Source organism: Haemorhous mexicanus, chromosome 12 (genome assembly GCF_027477595.1).
Source record: "Haemorhous mexicanus isolate bHaeMex1 chromosome 12, bHaeMex1.pri, whole genome shotgun sequence".
NCBI classification, from domain to species: domain Eukaryota; kingdom Metazoa; phylum Chordata; class Aves; order Passeriformes; family Fringillidae; genus Haemorhous; species Haemorhous mexicanus.
Genome location: NC_082352.1, coordinates 11,982,021 through 11,997,648, shown reverse-complemented (window position 1 = coordinate 11,997,648; position 15,628 = coordinate 11,982,021). Strand labels below are relative to the sequence as shown.

At 34.3% G+C, this 15,628-nt stretch overlaps 1 long non-coding RNA gene across 1 annotated transcript in view; it reads left to right on the top strand.

The window, feature by feature from the left end:
* LOC132332626 (uncharacterized) overlaps positions 1–15,628 on the top strand; it is a 39,954-nt gene that overhangs the window by 12,016 nt on the left and 12,310 nt on the right. The window contains exon 2 of the long non-coding RNA XR_009487959.1: positions 14,947–15,128. This is a non-coding gene — a long non-coding RNA (uncharacterized LOC132332626). The remainder of the gene's footprint in view (positions 1–14,946; positions 15,129–15,628) is intronic.

Here is a 15,628-nt window from a genome sequence, read left to right as displayed (position 1 = left end):
GCTTAATGATTTTTCTGCCAGCACAGTCTTCTAAAAAACTGAACTAATACCTGGCTGTATCCTTCTGTGAAGTAATTGTACCTAAAGCTGATGAACTCACATATAACTGGGTGTTGTGGTCATTCAAACTTGAAAACATTTTCAGAAGTGTCAGAAACTGACAGTATTTCTTTTCTTTTGAAGAGAGTTATGTTTTCCTTATGGAAGCCAATCAAACTCTGAGCAATTAGAGAACACACTGTCTCTTCTGTACCTTGGCAATACCGTGGGGTGGTAGTGGATTCAGTGCATTATATTGCCTGTATATTACCTGCAAAATTATAGGAGAGTGATGCATGTGTTACTGCAGGACTTAGGTCATGCATGCTGTGAAAACAGTCACTCTATAAAATGCTCTATGCCTAGAGAACTGTGTACATAGGTTAGATATAGTATGAGAAAAACACAAAATACAGGGATTTACAATGTTTTAATGAATAATATATGTAGGAATATAAACCCTATCTACTTCAGGGTTTACAAATAATGCTATAATATTTTATTTCTTTAATCTTGAAGTCATTCTTCAAATATATGAGATATAAATGCACTCATGGGAACTCAGAACTATCAGCATGTAGACTCTGTGAACCTATGTGGGCTGTCCTTCTGCAGCATCTCTTCCTCCTCTCTTTTTGTGGTCAAGACTTGTTACATAGATCTCTTGAAGAGATGGGGGATTAAAAAAATAGATATCAAAAGATTTCTAATACATTGGTGTATGTAAAATATAAAGTTTTTTGGCTGACGAGCTTCACCAAAGAGTTGAGGAACTGACTTTTCGTTTACAAAACCCTACAATTACTGATTTTTCACAGAGTACAAAAGTGAATAAACTGCTTTGTGCTTGTTGTGAAGATCAACATTTTTTCAGTAAATAAGAATGCAAATATACTAATATGAAGACTATGCCACTCACTGTCTAATTTATGTGACAACTCATTGCATAGCTTTGTCTTTTTGCCTACTGAGAGTTACACTGTAAATTACATAATGTACTTAATTTAGTTTTAATCTGAGTAACACTTTTTGTTGTGGTTTCAGCAGTTCCAGTTCTGCGTCCATGCAATCCTTATTGCACATAGATTGGTAGTTTACAAGTAAATAATGTTTTATAGGCAAAGAAGTTATTCTAATTTCTTGGCCCACCTCTGGTTTTTTTCTTTAAAGTAGGAGAACGATTACTTTAAATGTGCTTCTTAATCAGTATCAGAATTGTTGTTTTACAGTATGGGAAAGCCGTTGTCACTTTGTGGTCAACATTTTTCTTTGAACAGTCAACTGACTTTGTGCTGTGCATGTTTCACAGATTTAAAAGAAATCAGGTGGATGATCCCAGTTCTCTGCATTAAGAGGTTTTGTATGCGGAAAGAATGGTTTTGTTAGTTGTCAGTTGCTGAGGTTTGGAGTTGTGGATTATTCTGGGATATGCATCTGAATTCCTTTTCTAGTCCCACAAATGTTGCATGCTGCCAACTTTTTGACTTTGGATCTCTAAATTAAGGCCAGTTCCTTTGCTCATCCCACAAACTCTTTCATGTTTTTTAACCGCAGCCTGAGAAAGGCGCCTTGGTTTCAACAGCAGCAGACCAGCATGTGTTTACTTAATTCCTAAGACATGATGACAGTGGTCTCTGTGCCACTAAAAGCTTTTTTCTTTATTATTTTCTGTTGAAGCTGATTTCTAAAAGTTTTTCACATGCCATGTGTTTTATTACAGTGTCTTCTGTATGACCCATGAACAGCAATGGAAATCAAAGGAACAGCAAATGAAACTGCAAATTGCTAAACTAGAGATGGCTATCAAATCTGATTTAGCAGACAAAAATGCAATCCTTGACAAGATCAAAGTAGAAAGAAGTATTTTTCTGAAAAAATCTAATATTTTCTCAAGATGTGAGGTCATACCTATGTTGAAGTTCAGGAATATTGCCCAGAAAAGTGTAGTTTCTATTGCTGGTGATTTCAAAGCTGCCTTTTAAGTGAACATTTGTACAATATGCTAAGGTTATGACTAGCTATTAAGTTCAAAAATTCACCAAATACAGATTATATGCTGAACGAGGCTCATATTTTTTCAGCTGCATTTATTCTTCTTCTGTTGGCTTAATTCTTACTCTTTATTCAGTGTTTCTTCTCCCCTCTACACTGAAAACTCTTACAGAAAAGAGGCCCATCTGACAGTTTCCCTCAAATTATAAGCCACTATTCTATTTAATGCAAAGTTACATGAAGCCTATATGGGCCCTTGGCCATGTTTAATTGTCTTTCAACTTCATTAATTCAGAAATTTTTAATATTTCCAGTATACACTGAGTTTGATTTACAGTTGTGTACATTTATAATAATACCTTTTTCTTCTAATCTACTCAAGAGATTATTTCATCTGTGTTTTTCCCATGCTGTAGGGCAACTTCTCAGTGAATATTTAAGACTTTGCAACCTATTTTTGTATCTCAACACTATGCTATACACTGTAGCAATATATAAAGTTTACAAAAGAAGAGCACAAGCTGGAAGTAACCTAAATATTTTTAGACTTGATTCTTCAAATGTGTATTTTTTAAAAAGTGATGGAATGAAGTTCACCAACTTGTGAATAATTCTTATGAGTATGGCTTCAGTTCATCATGTGCTTATTATTAAGATTCTGAGTAGCTTTATTGACAGCTAATACTAAATTGAACATTTAAACATTTTTTTGACCACAGCAAGTGTTAGCAAAATTGGCCTTAAGTGATACTAATATAAATAAAGATACATTAAGCTACATTACTATGAAGTTACAGCATATTGGAAGTTGTTACTGATAGCTTGATTATATTATGCTAAATTTAAAATTATATTCAGAGTATGAAAATATCATGGGCTGTACTATTATTTGGTTAACTAAATTTGGAAAATTAGGCAACACTTTCCATCTTCTGTCCTTCTATTTTGAAGTGCAATCTTTTAAGTGCATGCCTAACATTTAAGTGGCAATCTTTGCCTTCCCCAAATTAGCACTCAATAGCTTCTTGGACCCCTGACTGTACCACCAGGGTACTGCAATTTTAATTGCTATTAAGTTGCTGCAGCTTGCATAGGTGTTCTAATATCGTTCAAGCCCTGTGTATCTAGGATTTGATTACAGCTTTTTATCATTGCCACTGCAGCAGTATTCACAGAATCACAGAATGGTTCAGGCTGGAAGGGATCACGGGGGGATCATCTCACAGAATCATAGAACATAGTGAGTGGGAAGGCACCCACCAGGATCACCAAAGTCCAGCTTCTGGCCCTGCACATTTTGTTCTTTTTTGGGTGGAGTTTGTTTTGCCTTCCCTCTAAAAATTACCAGTATATAGCAGAGGGAAATAATGAATAAATGGAATGACTTCGGCATATAGCTAAATAGGTATTGTGAACAAGTGGTTTGGGCAATTAAAGCAACACTATCAAAGGTTTTGGCAAAAGCAGGGTTTAACATGGATTTGTGAAAACATGGCTTTACTGAGTTTGTTGGCAAGGCTCACTTACTACACAGATTTAAAGCATATGAAGGAAGATTGAATTAGAAACAATTTGGAATGATTTTCAGGAATGCAAAGGGGGTAAGTGTGCCAAGATATGGATGCAAAGATAAGGGTGCAAAAGAGTCTAGCAGCACTTAATCACTGATTATTTTAACATTTACCAGGCAATCTCATAGGGTTCACTACAACTATAACAATGATTTGGCTGTAGGTAGGGGACAGTCACATTCATACCATAATCCAGTCCCACACACAGGTACAGTGATGTGAGCACCTGTTTCTGTGTGTGTACAGGTGCCCATCAACCTAAGAGGTACCTGCCATGGGTTCAGTGAATAAATCACATCTGATCCCTTTGTGCTTCCCAACAAGCAGGGTTTAGACCTCAAAGACTCTGGAAATATGTGGGTGGGGATCAGCCCAGGCCTTGCTGTCTGCCATGGTCCTTCCAGTGTGGCAGATTTGAGGGTGGGTGAGCCCTGGGAGGTGCCCCGTGCAGAGGGAGGTGCTGGCACTGCTGCAGTTCTCCAGGAGAGCACAGCAGGGCCTCACTTCTGTGGGGTTTAACATCACTGACCTCACCAAGTCATCGCTGAGTTTCCATCCTGGACACAACGTTGTATCCATTGATGAGGTGCTGTTGTACATAATTGTACTCAAAGAGAACCAAGGGAGTAAGATTACCTCAGAGTAAGTTGTGTACTAAAGATATTTTACCTTAGAATGTTTGTATTATGTGACAAGGCTGATTCTTTTTTATATGATATTAGTTTGCTCTTGAAACAGAAAATATTGTATAATTTAGTTGTAAAATTGCTAACTGAATAAGATAGTAGTGGAGCAGGTTTTCTTGGTTTGTTTTTTTTTTTAAACTGAGTCTTGTAGAACTAAAAGAGCTGAAATATAAATGAATCTGGAAATCTAAGAGGCTGTATATATGTTGACAGGTACCAAGTGATTATAATAGTTATGTTTTCACAAATATACATAGTTAGACAATTTCTTTTTACTATATCAATTATTTGTTACTGCAGTTGACAGCTTCTCATTGTTTCCTGTGCTGCATAAACAATACCAGTGTTTAAAGACTGCATAATGAATATTGGCCATAACTCTTCAAGTTTTGAAACTTTAGTAAGTTTTACTATTCAAGGGGTTTATAAAGACTGCAAGTTTATCTTTTTATGTAGCATATGAGACAGGAGGTTAAACAAGAAAGGCTAGCAGATGATAAGGTGGAGATGGCTGAAGAAATTTAACAAGAGACAGAAAAGCTCTCACATCTGTCAGAGGAGCAGTTAGCTGACCAAACATCAATTACTTCTGGAAATGAGAGAGAAATAACTGAAGGATTGGAACCAGAAGGTAGAATTCATCTTCATGAATAAGTAACTGTATTTTGTTAATAAATCTATGTCTCTTTCCATTTTCCTAAGCATTTCTTACTAGCAGTGGGAGCTGCCTCGTTATGAGAAGCTCCATGACAGAAATTATATTCTGGTGTACTTTATAGCTGAAGCTGGGTAGTGGATATGGTGGTGTTATTTTCTTCCCAAATGGAAACTGTATCATAATTGAATGCAAAAATCTGGTATCTGACCTAGATTCATAAAATATTAAGGGAAACCTGGCTTCTATTTTAAATGTCTTTATATTCTCCCTTAGAACTATGCTGTTCTAAAGACCATTTTAATGAATATGCTCCTTTTGTCTGCAGATAACAGCCAATGCTGCTATTGGAAATCCTTTCAGACAGAGACAGGGGTAGGATGTCTTATCATATTCGTGACTTAAAGTTGTTAGAGTCAGATTTATTTAAAGATCATAAAAGGCAGGTCATCCTGTTCCACCTCTGAGCTTAAAGTGTTTATCATTGAAATAAACCAAGTCCACAATACCAAGTTTACAGTAAAAGCACAAACAGAATGCTAAAATTTCATGTTCATTTGTTTGCAGCTTCTATGTAAGAACACATTAGAAAAATTGGAAAATATGATGTTGAATCCCTGTTGTGTTTATAAGTAATTTGCTTCAGAGAAGAAAAACCCAAAATGCTCTGAAATAATCCACCTGCATACAGAACTATTTTTCTCTTTAAAAAAAAAAGGAGAAATTATTCTTTCTGTGTGCATGGTGTTAAACATAGTCAGAGGAAATCCACAAATTCAGGCCATATTCCTGTATAAAGCTAACAGTTGTTCATACCTCAGTTCATCACAGGACTTCTATCATTCCAGTCCTCAACTTTCATCTGGGAAGCACTACTTTTTTATTTTTACAAACCAGAAAAAAATACAGTTTAGATGACTATAAAGGTCATTGATTTGCAGGGTTGATCTCTTGCAAGGAAGAGAAGATTTGCCTGGCACTTATTCTTCATTTGTTAGGAAAGCACCTATAATGCTATCAGGCTCCTCAGCAAAACTCAGATGGACTCAGTGAAGGGCTTTAACCACATTGATTCTTCCAATGTTTTTCACATCAAGGTGATAGTGCTCTTGAAGCAATAAAATCTGACAGAAATGACTGTATTATTTCAAGTCCATTATCCAGTAATATTAAACAGCTGAATCAGAATGTATGTGGCAATTATTTGGCCAGACTAAAAAATATTTTAAACCTAAAGCTGTCAAAGAGCAGCTTTGCTGTATCTAACACCAGTTTTCAGTAAAGTTATGTATGTACAGTATCAAATCACTTCAGTGTACTTCTTTTTCTAGTATTATTTGTGGGCAAGTGCACTAATCATGTTCTCTTGACTTATTCTTAAGACCAGCAATTAATTATCACAAAGACATATAAGAAAAATATGATTACATTAATACAAATTTGGAAAATTTTCTTTGAACAGTATTTCAGTAGGAGAGTTCTAAAAAAAAAAGAAAAACAAGAATATTTCATCCTTTTTGATCTAACCTTGACTAAACAATGTTAAAAAATATAAAACTAGTAAGTAAAATTGATGACAGTACTTTTAACAGTTAATACTTCTCTGATCTGTCTCAGCCTTCTTTTAAAGGACCAGGGCTGTACTGTTAGATCCTATCAGACTTCATGGTTTGTTATGTTCTGCAGTGTGATATCCTAGAGGTAGCTTGATTTTTTTTTTTTTTTTTAATGCTCTTTTCAAGGCTTGAAACACCCTACAAGCAACTATCAACAAGAAGCAATTCTTTGTATGAGAAATATAGCTGTTCTTTTTTTAAGCTGTAGAAGAGGTTTAGAAATGCTGTCACTCATATATTCTTCAGAAAGATGCAGAAGGTACTTTTGGAGATGGAATTGCATTGTTTATATGTGTAATTTTAAAAACAATTGACACCTGTAATTTTGAGAACTAAAATTAGTGCTGCTCATCTCTATTAAATCAAAATACAATACACTTGTTCTATAATTTTCTTGTCATGTATTTTATTTTATCACATTTAAGAGCACTTCTGCAAGAACTTTGTGTGTAGATTCATTTCAGTTCATCAATTTCTACCTTTCTCCATTGATCTGTTCTTGTGGTAACAAAAATGCATGTTCATGAAGGGTAGATGAAACAATAAAACACTTGAACTATTAAGACAACAAGTGCATTTTATACAGATTGGATTTTAAAAGTATGCATTAGTTGATATAAATTCTTGGGTTAATTATGGAATACAGCATGTCAAAATTGTTACTGAATTTGTATTTTTTTTAGATTAAAAATCACTTCCTTTTATCTTTTGAGATAAATATCCTGCTGGTAATCAAACACTGTAAATAAGACTTGTGATTTGTGGAGATGGTTATGCTAATTATCCCCTAGATCTGAGTTGTGTGCCAAACTGTTAAAGCCATTTAAGATCATACTGAGGTTTTTTTGCATGTTGCAAATTAGACAGTTCATGGTTATTTCTTAGATATGTTGATCACAAAGGGTATCTAACAGATTTTCCAGTACTTAACTGTACCACTTGCTTCTTTCTCTTTTCTTCTTGTCTATGATGTATGATTAATCATAGATTACTTCATTTTGTTTCATTTCATTTACAACATTTATGAGCTTCACTTTGTCGGTATGAAATGCTTGTCCCTTTCTCTCCTTTCCAAAGTGGCATAATTAGTGTTAGCATCTTTTTTAACAGGCTACATAAAGTTTAGTGGCTGGATTAAATCAAGTCATTAACATAATGTGCTATACAATTTGCCCCTATCTCTTTTCGTTTCCAGTACATCAAAGTGCCACAGAGTGCCAGTGTAATTGGGCCTTGCTAGCTTGTCAGGTTCAGTCAGGCTGATGGCTGCTGCTTTTACTAAAAAGCTTCCAGGCATGATAATTAATAGAGAAAAGAAGTCTGAGAAATGTAAAAGTTTGGACAGTTCTCTATGAATATTTCATACATTTGAATAATCAGAAGTTAACATTATCAATTTGATGTATAATACATTGATTAAAAGCCTTGTTTCAGATCCTCAAAATAGACATCAAAACTGGGAATTTGCATTTTCTTTGGCATGGTCTTTATATTAAAAAAAAAAAAAATTAAAATATTTTTTCTCTTCCATCCCCTGCTCCTTTACACTCCCACATCTACACCAAATCCTTACAGGATATTATATAGCATTCAGATTTCACAATAAAATTTACTGCTGTCAACTTCCAAGTTGTCTTAAAATGTGCCATGAGACAATTACTGGCAAACCCAATTTGTTTGGTAGTGGTTCTGGTTTTTAATCTCTTTTTTTCTTGCAGATACCATAAGTGCATTCTCTTGCTCTAATAGCAGTTCACTGATAGCAGCCATTAAGTTAAGATCTCAACTTGTAACTAATTTTGACATGAAAATCTTTCCTAAACAGCAAAAAAGCAACACCAAGTGTTCATGGTTCTCCCGGTGAAGGGCACAAACTTGTGCTAAGGTGAGAAGTTGTAAAGCTTCAAGCTTATGTATAGCAAATCAATAAAAACTATTCATTTTATTATGGTTTTTTGGGTACAATTACTTGAATAGTGTATTTCCACCCATGTGCTAGCTGTATTCATTAAAAAAGGAAATTACTTGGATATTGTGTTGCAGTTTTAAATTTCGGCTGGTATGATTCCTCTTTACACTTATTTTCTGCAGGACCTGAATGTCTTCAGTGTACTTCAGGGAGATTTTTGAGTGTTCAAATTTTTTTTTCCTCAACTTGGCTTGTTTTGTGAATTTATTCTGAATTTAGAGAATTAAATTTCAGGGGTTTAGTATCACCCTGTGTTACTGAGTTGACTCAGTTCTAATGTGCCAGAAATACTAATCCTTTGTATTCTTCTACTCCTGTATTGAAGTAACCTCTGTTGCTTTGTGCTTTTCTTCTGTAAGAAATTGGGGAATTTAAAGTGCTGCACCAGCATATTTAATAAAACAAGAAATAAAATCTATGAAACAGAACCATCTTATCAGAGCATGATAACAGCAGCTTGTTAAACTTTGTGGTCAGTACTTTCAAAGACTTCTGATTGGTCTAAGATTAAAAAGAACCATTTGCCATCCTCCATCTTTGAGGTGTTGTTTGCTGGGGGGGTCACTGTAATCCAGAAACTAAAGTAAAAGTGAGTTTAAAGTATCCAGGAAATACCTAAGCTGTGTTTTGCAACTGATAAAGTGTGAGGTGACAGGAGTTTGAGGAGAGACTATGCTGAAATGATTGACTTACAACTTCTGTCTACCCCTTGTCAAAGACACTTTGAAGTTGTAATTGAAAGCATGTACTGCAAGTCATTCTTTGTGATAGAAGAAATGAAAGAAGATGGAGAAATAATACCAAACAACACCAAACAGCAGCTTTTAAAATGATTGAAAAACTACAGAATCTAACGTCACTGCCCATTATTTTTTAGGTAACAAATAAAGCAAATTAGTCAGAATATGAAATTATGTAGAAGGGCAGATTTAAGGCTGAATGTGTAAGCCCACAGGAAAAGCATCAGCAGGAGTCACTCTCAACCTAGCTGGTAATCTTTTTGAGGTTATGAATACAAATGCTCCTCAGTTGCTTACTGGAGAGACTATTCATCAGAGCTTATGGACACAGGAGGAATTTATGGTGGCTTTACAAGTAGAATGTATTGTTCTAACTGGAGGTCTAACAAGCAAAGGATTTGAAACTTGAGTTTTAGTTTGATTGTTTGTGATAAATACCACCAAGCATTGTTTTTTCACATTATGCAAATTATAAGAATCAAGTTCTGCTCATCTTTGAAGGTCTGTATTGTTCTCACACAATTCTGTAATGACAAGGGGAGGACACAGTATCAAATATTAAGTATTAAAACTTCAGTAAGAAACCCAATCCCATTAAAAATGTGCAATTTGATGCAGTTTCTCACTACAGATGCACTCCTAGCAAATGAAGATGTTATTCTGACACTTCTGCTTTCTTCCCATACTAAGAAGTACTTTTTTCTTAAATGGATTAACTTTCAAATACAGATTTTTGAAATTTTTTTTATTTTTTAAATCAAGACAGAAGGCTGTGATCTACATATAGAAAAATACATGCATAGCTCTATATACAAAGGAAGAAATCCTATTATATTTGTTTTGGACTAGATTTTTACATAATACTGCTACTTATTTCATCTTATTTCTGTAACTTCAGTGTACCAAAAATGTATCTTTTTTTCCTCAAGGAATTTTCTGCCTTTTGTGCTTTTTTAGCTTAAGAATTATGCTTCCCTTTGAAATGAAAGGTAGTTGTAAGTCTACACAACCTTTGAATGTCTTAATTATGTGACTGGTTGGTACCTGTGTAGCTAAGTGGCTTTGAGATTGATAAGGTTGCTGTTTGGTTTTTATTTTTTCAGATAGATCAATTGAAGATGAGTGATAAAACATTTAAAAAAGTGAAGTTTTCTTTTTGAGACAGTCTGCAGGGGTAGGTGTACCTTCATTCAGGACAGTAACAGTATGGCTTATGAAGTTTTCCCAGCTTCTTGGGGAGAAAATAAAATTCAGAATTATCCAAGTTTGTATCTCACTGATGAAACAGGTCCAGATATATTTATATTTTTGTATTATCACCCCTAGAAACAATTTATCTTTAAAATCTGTTAGTTATACTTGAGGAGAAATATTGAACAATTTTGTGGTTTTTCTTCAGAAAGGGTGTGAGGCAAGCTGAAGAGAAAGCAAGTGATCAAAAGTTGCTCTATGCAAGTGATCAAAAGTTCTGCTGTGAGCAAAGTGCAACTGTGACTTCATGATCAGATGTAAAGTTGTCATGGTGGTGGTGGGAAAGCACACTTCCCTCTAGAACCTTCTTTTTTCTAAAATGTTTGGTGTTCTATACCTAATTAGCCATTGTCATTTTGGAAAGAAAAAGAGTGCATGGCTGGTACATTACAAGTTTTGCATAGAGAGTCAGTACCTCATCATTGAATTGGCTCAAGCTGTAGCAAGCAATTAATGCCTTAGAAGATACTAAAGATGAATTTATGCTGGTCTGAAAAATGATGAATTTGGACTGTGCACTGGATAAAAAGGCAGCAACCAGAGATCCCTTCATTGTCAGAAATAGATCTTTTTATTCAGTGTGTTGTTCTTCATTCTAGCAAGAGCTGAAGGGGTGGCATGGAACCTTGTCATCTTGGGCCATTACATTCTTCTCCTGGCACACGGCAGGACAGTGATGCTGGGAGATTTTCTGTGCCTTTTCCCCCTTCAGTAGGAACCCAGCTCCACAAGAGCTATTCAACAAGGAGAGATCTCTGCCCTAGGTCTTGGGGAGAGTCTGAGGTGCAAGCACTTTAATGAAGTCCCATCCATATGGAGATGGAACAGGGAACATTTCTGTGCCCCTCTTCCTGTTCTCACATCTACACCAGCATGGGGGAAAGGTAAAAATAGAACATGTTATTCCTCACATGAAAAGTCACTGTATACAGGACTAGAGTAATTCTTTTGCAATATGTATTTTTATGTGGATATGATTCTGTGTTGCCCTGTTAATCATAATTACCTAATGAATAATGTTTGTGTCTCTGTGCACTTGAATTACATTGATATTCCTGTAATAGCATTTTCTGTGGCTCTGTTCTGGCATTGTTAATAAGATGATCACAGGAATTCAGTGGTTGATAGAGGAAGAGGATTATTTCTCATTCAGTATTATATTTGGTAATCAATATTCATAGTGATTGAAATACTGACTGCAAATGGATGATTACTTGTGATTATGGGAGAATAGCTTATAGTTTGTCTTATATGCTCTTTGCTTGAAGTAGAAGTGAATAAGTGGACTCTGGAAATACATATATAAAATGCTAAGGAGTAAAGCATGCATTTTTTTGAGCATTGGTAGATACAGGATTCAAGCCGATCTTACACTTTAGAAGTTCCTTTTATTTTGAGTTTTTCAAGGCAATATATTAGTTAAAGCTGTGGGTGTAAAAAATAGGAGTGTTGGTGCTTTAAACCAGGTATTTTCAACTCAGCTTTTCTGTGCAGAAAGCACAAACTTATTTTTTAAAATATTTCTGTGGGATACTGTTGTTGACTATTTGGGACAGTTGGAATTCTATTTTTCATATCAAAGTGTTAGCCTTTTATTGTAACCAAAAAGGAAATCAAAAAATGGAATATACAGCTGCTTGAAGATGGCAGTCAAGACTAATTACAGAATTAAACCAAAGTTTTTTTAATCTTAGAAATCAGAAAGATGAGAAAAGTTGAGATTTTGAATTTGGATGTAATGTCCAATGCATGTAGTACTTACACTAATCCTAAAGCTTTTTGAAGGAGTTTGGTGATTCTTCCAAATCTTTGGGTAGCATTAATTACAAAGAGTCAGTATTAAATGCTAGAGAAAGCATTTTGACATAGACTATGTTACCCATGTTTTGTTTTCCTCACCTGAAATGAAAGCACTGAACCAATTTCTCTGAGACATTTTTGAAACCGATAATATTCTTCAGTACCTGCCCATTCTCTGTGTTAGGTGAAATTTTGTATTGTATTTTCTTTTAAATATTAAATGCAAAGACTGATTTTATTCCCATTAAATAGAGTTATTTGTGGGCAATAGCTGACAAACTATCCATTGTACACTTGAACAGTACCTAATAAATGAGAAAAGGCTTTTAAAAAAAGCAGCTTAGGAATAGATTTAAATAACATATTTCACTCTGCATCACAGAAATATAAATGCTTGTTTAAAAATGAATTCATATCATATATTGGATGCTACATATATTTCCAGCATGGCTACATAATGTGAGTTTGTATTAATGATGAAATATGGCATGTGAGGTAATGCTGTTCTTAAGCAGTTCTTTGGTTTTGATTCATAAATATCTTTTCTAATCAGCTTGTGTTCTGCTTTGTATATGTTGTATTCACGTCAATTATCAATAAAACTGGGATTCAAAATAGTCTTGGCTGTTAAGCTCCAAGATAATTTGGTATTTTTTCTTATAATTTTCTAAAAGTATGGCACAGTCATTTGCTTCAGTTTAAGTAAGAAAGCAGAATACCTGAATTTACGCCACTAGCCTTGAAAAAATGTAATATTCTTTGCCTACTGTATGCAATTACAAGTGTTAAATATGTCAAACAAATTTTAAGAAATGTAAAAGGAGCAATTTATAATACAAGATATTGTATTTGGACTTGATTCATAAGCTACTGTCTGTGTACAAACTAGTCTGACATAGCTGCTAAATACTTTGGGGTGAACAAAACCACTCAGCATATCCCTTTAAATACAGATGCTAATACATCTGTTCAGTGCAAGAAGAAAAGAGTTGTTTCTGAAGTAAAATTAGACAATAGAGCCAATTTCATTTTTTATGCATGTGAATGTAGAGTGCTTGAGGTTATTAGTTGAAACTGAGTAACCTTTCCAGGCTTTCATCTCTTTCTTTTCAAATTTGAATATGAAAAGCATATTCAAGTCAGAGACCATCACTTTAATGACATTTGGCAGTCATTTGATTTATTAGATTTTAGAAAAAAAAATTCCTTTTAAATATTTCATCATTCTATGCTAATCCCAGTAATATTGCCAGCTGAAGCCATGTACCTGTATTAGTGGAGACAGAATGGTGTGGAATTTTTTCTGTCATCCTAGTAAAATTTCCATGAATCTACTGAATAATAAAACAACCTTATTGAAATATTCAGATTTGGGTTTTTAGTTAAAGTGTCTTAGGATACATAATAAAAGGAAATGTCTTTTGAAAGGAGGGGGTAAAATTACTTCATCAAATATTGAAAGGACTTGACAGCAATGGAAATTGTTCTATATGATGGATATTTTTACAATAGGATACACCTGCTTTTCAGTTTGATTAATCATATAATTTGCTTGGGGAAATGTAAGCTATCTCCATAATGAATTAGAGTATTGACTTGCAGTTTGAACACTGAATCTAGAAAACTAGTCTTCTGCATCTGATTAATACTTCAAGTGATTTAAGTTTAAAATCAAAAATTGTCAAAATATTTCCACATAGGGGAAATATTTTTAATAAAGATATGAACTTGAAAGAAATGAAAGAAGTAAAAAGAAATTTTTTTGACATTTCTGTACTCCAACACGTTGTGTTTGCTCTTTGAAGAATGTTGTCTTTGAATGCTTACCTACGTACTCCACTTGGAAACCAGAGTGGCTTTTCTTTCTTCAAATTACCTAGGGAAGTGTGACTTTCTGTTGAGTCTGACATTCACACTTAAATATAGAAACCTTATTTCAATGTATCTGTACACAATACCACTGACCTTGCTGAATAGTGTGAGATAACTTTACAAGGAAAAGAAAAATGTAATTTTACTTAAAATAGAATAAGAAAAGGTCTGATGAAGAACAGTTGTGTTTAATTATATGAGATTATTAATTTGAACTCTTAAAGGTATGTTTGATTTAACTAGTCAATTTCAGTATATGAAGTTGAATTCCATATAAATGCAATTGCACTTCATATGCCTAACAGCTTTGTGACTTGGTGGATTTTTATTGCATGGGGTATAGTCTGCAGTAGGCACTGACCATTCTCTTCCATGTGGAAAATTTTGGTACCTAATATTGCTGAAAGTGTTCCCAGCCCTTCCAGGATCACTTTGCTGTGTAGCTAAAAATAATGGCAACATAAATTAGTGGTTCAGATAGCATTAGTACATAAAGATTATCTTAACCTAATCTTCTCCAATAGACTATGACTATTGCAAAAATATTTCAAGCATCAAATGTCAATCAGCATAGGTTGCAATGATATTCTCAAATGCAAACCAGGGGGCTTAGGTTCTTACTGTGCCTATGTCAAATCAGTCCATCAGTGTTACTTGTACAAACTGCCTGATGGTTCACAGGTATGTTTGGTTTGTGTTAACACTTCAAGAAACACAAAAGAATTATTTTTGGTTTTTGTTTTGTTTTTAAATAGGAAGGAGAAAAATCTGGATTAAAATTACATCACTTGGCTTTATGAAGCCATGAATTACATCAAATGAAAGAATGCAGCAGCTGAGTGTAGAATGCAGATGAAACAATCTCCCTGCAGAGGACACTCCACTGTCACTTCCAAACCCAGCAGGTGTCACAGGAGTGACTGTAGCTATAGAACTGGTGAGTGGGACCTATCTCTGAGCAGGTGTGTTCTTTCCCTAAAATTGTCTCATGAAAATGCCTGCAACAAAGCCTATTTCCTATACATTATATTTACATTTATCACTGTACTGTTGTATTTGTCATTCTTACAGCTCTTTTGGGAAATACTACTGATGGCTTTTAAGAACTGAGATCAGGATGCAATTATTAAGTATAAACTAAAATACAAAACTAGGTTTATGTAAGAAATTGAAACTGCAATATATTCAAATATGCTGGTAGTGCATAAATTTTAAAATTAGGCTTTACATAACTAATTATTTTTTTGAAAGAGCACAACAAACTAATTTTTCTATTGATACATGATACAGCAAAAGGAAAATATTCTATCTAGCCATGTACAACTGAAATACATTCAGAGAAAATATGTCATGGACTTGATCATCACTTGTCAATACTCAGTGTACCTTTAATAAGAAATTTTTGTTATGGGAAATTACTCAACTGTATTTAATGCT